The sequence below is a fragment of the Ictalurus furcatus genome, chromosome 14 (assembly GCF_023375685.1).
Source record: "Ictalurus furcatus strain D&B chromosome 14, Billie_1.0, whole genome shotgun sequence".
Taxonomy (NCBI): Eukaryota; Metazoa; Chordata; class Actinopteri; order Siluriformes; family Ictaluridae; genus Ictalurus; species Ictalurus furcatus.
The window spans coordinates 27,742,494-27,748,493 of record NC_071268.1 but is presented as its reverse complement, the minus strand read 5'-3'; the positions used below and the strand labels follow the sequence as shown (position 1 = coordinate 27,748,493).

Sequence of the window (6,000 nt, the reverse complement as noted above, 5' to 3'; positions counted from 1 at the left end):
ACAGCACGCTTGGCATTATGGGAAATATGCTCATGGATTACAGGAATCTCTCTCTCTCTCTCTACACTACTCTATAAACATGAACATTTTAAATAAGAAAAAAGGAAAGAATGCAAGAAAGCAAGAAAAAGAAAATGAAAATAATCCAGTAATAAATAATAAAATAACGGCGTATGACATCACAGCGACGGCGCATGACGTCAGGGTGCTGTCTGTATTGTACACATTTCTACAGGATCGGAATTTACGCCACTGCTGAGGTTTAACGCAACATCATAAACCCACCTCCCTCTCTCCCTCGTTCTCTTCCTCCATCGAATCAGCAGAAACGAGATACACGCTTTCACCCTGTCTAACACCGGAGACGCCATGACGCCCTGCACTACGCCTAGCACGCATGGAGGAGACAGACAGACGTGCTCGAACATGAGCTCTGGGCGTCTTCGGGCCCTTCACACCGTTTCACACTCGTGCTTCTATTTTAATAACTTTTCAGCAACAACAGTCTAAATGTGGAGAGTGTGTGTGAATGAACCACAAACTCCACAGAGATTTCTACACTGCAGCGTGACCTCCATCAACGAGAGGAGCTCAATTTATTACAAGTACGCACACGTGATCGCGCGAAACATTGAAGGCGACGTGAGTGACGATATTAGATCACCACGAGGCGTCGCACGTAAACAATACTTCTCGAGCTTGAGCTCAAACACTTCAGAGAACAACACCCAAGATGGAGCATCAGCATCAAAGGAAAAGTCTTGTATTAGAATAAATAAAATAAACACGTACTGTTATATGACTCTTAGCATATAGATTACACTCTGGAATAAAACAAGTCTGGGATCTTTACAGACAAATGATACAATTATTAAACAGCTCTGAACATCTAGTCTGGCTTTTAGCCTTCAGGATAAACCAACATGAAGATCAGAGAGCTGTCTATGGGAGAAAAGCGAGCCGTTTGAAGCTGGGAAAAAAAAAGGGACAGTAAATCAGAGGCACTGCACAAATATTGGATGGATCCAGTACAACAATTTGGAACGTTCTGAAAACGAAATAAACCGCTGGCGTGCTGAGCGACAGACACTGAACGGGTCAGCCAAGGAAAACAACGACAGCTGATGGCGAAAAATTGCAAGAGCTGTGAAGAAAAACCCAAAAACAACAGTCAGTGACATCGCCATGGAGAGAAAGAAAGTAAAAAATGTAAACAGAAGAAGGAGAATTGGAAGAAATTTAAAGAAGAATGAAAGAAAGGAAGACAAAATGCATGATACTGAAGATACCAGTAAAGTTTAATGGACAGACGGAAGAAAGAAAGAAAAAAGCTAACTGTAAAATCACATGGATCATTGGGGCTTTAAGAGTATTTCTCATACACTGATATACACATGTCGTATCATCACTGTGTATTAGAGTTCAGATTAAAAATCCCAGTACTAACTGGTTTAAACATGATGGTGGTCTGATCCCACAACCTCAGCCCAGTCTGACTTCCCAGGGGTTATTCAGCAGATCAGAGAAGACGAGTCTCACCCTGAGCCATGATAAAGACTCGTGTGTGTGTGTGCGCGTGTGTGTGTTTTATTAGCTCTATAAAAAGGTGTGTGAGCTGCTCTCCCACTATAACGGTCATCAGTCTTAGTCTGGAAAAATAAATATAGCCGTCCCGATGCTTCTGATTCACCTGGCAGGCTCTGTGTACACCGCTAAATTAGGGTCAAATCTGGGCTAAGGCCATATTAAACTACTCCTGCACTAGCTGACCCACTTTACTTTTATTTCTTAATAAATGTTTAAATAGCACATAACTCTTTTTCAAGGCCTTCCTAACTGGGATGGAGAAACTGGGGGAAAGGGATTCGTGTTGTTTCAGGGCGCAATATATTCCTTTCAGACTGTTTAATACAAAGGGTAAATAAAATTATTAAATTCTGTGATGCTTAAATTCAATAATAATCTTTACCCAAACCCAAGGCCCAAACAAATCTCCAACCGTAATCCAAACCTTGATTAGAACGCTAATCATAACTCAAATTACCACCAAAACTTTACTGCAAATCCCAAACAAAACTTTAATCCACAACAAACCCCTAATACTACCTCAAACAAACCCCTAATACTACCTCAAACAACCCCTAATACTACCTCAAACAAAACCGAATACTACCTCAAACAAAACCCTAATACTACCTCAAACAAAACCCTAATACTACCTCAAACAAAACCCTAATACTACCTCAAACAAACCCCCTAATACTACCTCAAACAAACCCCTAATACTACCTCAAACAAAACCCTAATACTACCTCAAACAAAACCCTAATACTACCTCAAACAAACCCCTAATACTACCTCAAACAAACCCCCTAATACTACCTCAAACAAACCCCCTAATACTACCTCAAACAAACCCCCTAATACTACCTCAAACAAACCCCCTAATACTACCTCAAACAAACCCCTAATACTACCTCAAACAAACCCCTAATACTACCTCAAACAAACCCCTAATACTACCTCAAACAAAACCCCTCATACTAACTCAAACAAACCCCTAATACTAACTCAAACAAACCCCTAATACTACCTCAAACAAACCCCTAATACTACCTCAAAATAAACCCCTAATACTACCTCAAACAAACCCCCTAATACTACCTCAAACAAACCCCCTAATACTACCTCAAACAAACCCATAATACTACCTCAAACAAACCCCTAATACTACCTCAAACAAACCCCTAATACTACCTCAAACAAACCCCCTAATACTACCTCAAACAAACCCCTCATACTAACTCAAACAAACCCCTAATACTAACTCAAACAAACCCCTAATACTACCTCAAACAAACCCCTAATACTACCTCAAACAAAACCCTAATACTACCTCAAAATAAACCCCTAATACTACCTCAAACAAACCCCCTAATACTACCTCAAACAAACCCCCTAATACTACCTCAAACAAACCCATAATACTACCTCAAACAAAACCCCTAATACTACCTCAAACAAACCCCCTAATACTACCTCAAACAAACCCCTCATACTAACTCAAACAAACCCCTAATACTAACTCAAACAAACCCCTAATACTACCTCAAACAAACCCCTAATACTACCTCAAACAAAACCCTAATACTACCTCAAAATAAACCCCTAATACTACCTCAAACAAACCCCCTAATACTACCTCAAACAAACCCCCTAATACTACCTCAAACAAACCCATAATACTACCTCAAACAAAACCCCTAATACTACCTCAAACAAAACCCCTAATACTAACTCAAACAAACCCCTAATACTACCTCAAACAAACCCCTAATACTACCTCAAACAAACCCCTAATACTACCTCAAAATAAACCCCTAATACTACCTCAAACAAACCCCCTAATTCTACCTCAAACAAACCCCTAATACTACTTCAAACAAACCCCTAATACTACCTCAAACAAACCCCTAATACTACCTCAAACAACACCCCTAATACTACCTCAAACAAAACCCCTAATACTAACTCAAACAAACCCCTAATACTACCTCAAACAAACCCCTAATACTACCTCAAACAAAACCCCTAATACTACCTCAAACAAACCCCTAATACTATCTCAAACAAACCCCTAATACTACCTCAAACAAAACCCTAATACTACCTCAAACAAAACCCTAATACTACCTCAAACAAACCCCTCATACTAACTCAAACAAACCCCTAATACTAACTCAAACAAACCCCTAATACTACCTCAAACAAAACCCTAATACTACCTCAAACAAAACCCCTCATACTAACTCAAACAAACCCCTAATACTATCTCAAACAAACCCCTAATACTACCTCAAACAAAACCCCTCATACTAACTCAAACAAACCCCTAATACTATCTCAAACAAACCCCTAATACTACCTCAAACAAAACCCCTCATACTAACTCAAACAAACCCCTAATACTAACTCAAACAAACCCCTAATACTACCTCAAACAAAACCCTAATACTACCTCAAACAAAACCCCTCATACTAACTCAAACAAACCCCTAATACTATCTCAAACAAACCCCTAATACTACCTCAAACAAAACCCCTCATACTAACTCAAACAAACCCCTAATACTATCTCAAACAAACCCCTAATACTACCTCAAACAAAACCCTAATACTACCTCAAACAAAACCCTAATACTACCTCAAAATAAACCCCTAATACTACCTCAAACAAACCCCCTAATTCTACCTCAAACAAACCCCTGATACTACTTCAAACAAACCCCTAATACTACCTCAAACAAACCCCTAATACTACCTCAAACAAACCCCTAATACTACCTCAAACAAACCCCTAATACTACCTCAAACAAACCCCCTAATACTACCTCAAACAAACCCCTAATACTACCTCAAACAAACCCCTAATACTACCTCAAACAAACCCAAAAACAAAACCTTAATCCGAATCCCAAACAAATCTCTAATTAAAATCCTAAACAAAAGTCGAATTCTGACTCAAACAAAACTCTAATCCAAAATAGTGAAAAAAAATTGAATAAAAACTAATTAAAAATCCTAAACAAAACCAAAACTCTAAAACCCCAATCAAAATTCTAATCCAAAGCAAACCTCTAATCTTAACCCAAGCCCCAAACTCATTCTGACCCCAACGTCTTACTTAAAGAAAAACTTAAAGAAAACTCAGACACAAAACAAGTAGAAACACGTCTTGAACGTCTTTTAAACGACAGAGTATATCGTCTCATATCAATCACAGGTGAACACCTAAAACTCCTTGAGCATTCCACTGCGCGTTAACTACAACATAAACTTCGAGTTTGAAAACACCCCGAGCACAGGAAGGAAAGTTTAAATTACCCATGTGATTAACAACAGGGTTTTGTTCTTAAGTGCTTGGTGGATTACGTCAGTTTCGGTGCTTGGCTCGATCAGATTTAAAGATGCGCGCAGGGTTTTGCTAATCCTGGCCACGCCGAGTTTCTACATTCAGAGTGGAAAGAACAGTTTTCGCGCTCCTCTCGGGGCTCTCCTCAATAATTCAGACCTGAAGCGAGTTACATCAGCCAAGAGCCGTTCTTCAGAATGGGGCAGGGCGATGGGAGCTCAGGAGCTTGTTTTTCTCACTGAATGATGTTTCCTGACAGACAAAGTGGTGAGGAGCAGCTCAGCGGGATAATCCCACCAGGTTAATAAAGCTGGAACAGAATCCACAGTCTGGACCTTCATATCTACTCCCAGGCAATATTCTCAACATGAACAGGAGTCAAATCAACACACACACACACACACACACACACATGCACACGCATGTTAACAGAAGGAGCTGGGTGTAAATGCTTCAGCAGTTGCCAGATTGTAGATGCTCACCAAGAGCAACATCAATCCAATTGAGTTTTGACTCCACGCTTTAATCATCACGTTCAAAAGGCAGCTGAGAACAAACTTTGCTTTGATAGAGGACTTTGTTAGCATGCTGATGTCCTAAATAATTAGCGTATGATGAGACACGTCCCTCTTCCCACATAAATCCCTCCTGCTGAGCAAGAATAAATCTATACGAACACCACTTTCGCGTTAACGGAGTGTGTGTTTTTATCAGGCCATTCACACACGTTTCTGCTCGCCATGACAGCGGTGTTTCTCTTCACGAGCATGACTTCACGTCACGTGTCAGGTGACTTTGATGTTTGTAATCACGTGGTAGAAATAAGCAGCTGATAAACTCAGCACATGTTAGAGCAGGAAATACACTGTTTGAATATTTTGTAATATGAAGGATCCAATCTAAACTAAACCCAAACTCCAACCAAATCTCTCTAAACCGCAAACGCTGACTCAAAACCCGAATAAAACTCTAATCCAAGCCCAGCAACAACCAAAACCTGAATACAAACCTCAACCACAATGCTAATCCTACCTCAAACCCTAAACCTAAAGCAAGCCCCAACTAAAACCCCTACCCCCAACCTGAAT

The 6,000-nt window shown here is 40.0% G+C and overlaps 1 protein-coding gene across 3 annotated transcripts in view; it reads right to left on the bottom strand.

The window, feature by feature from the left end:
• The window catches only part of trappc9 (trafficking protein particle complex subunit 9), a 247,495-nt gene that overhangs the window by 175,031 nt on the left and 66,464 nt on the right, over positions 1 to 6,000 (bottom strand). The gene's annotated exons all lie outside the window — the stretch shown is intronic.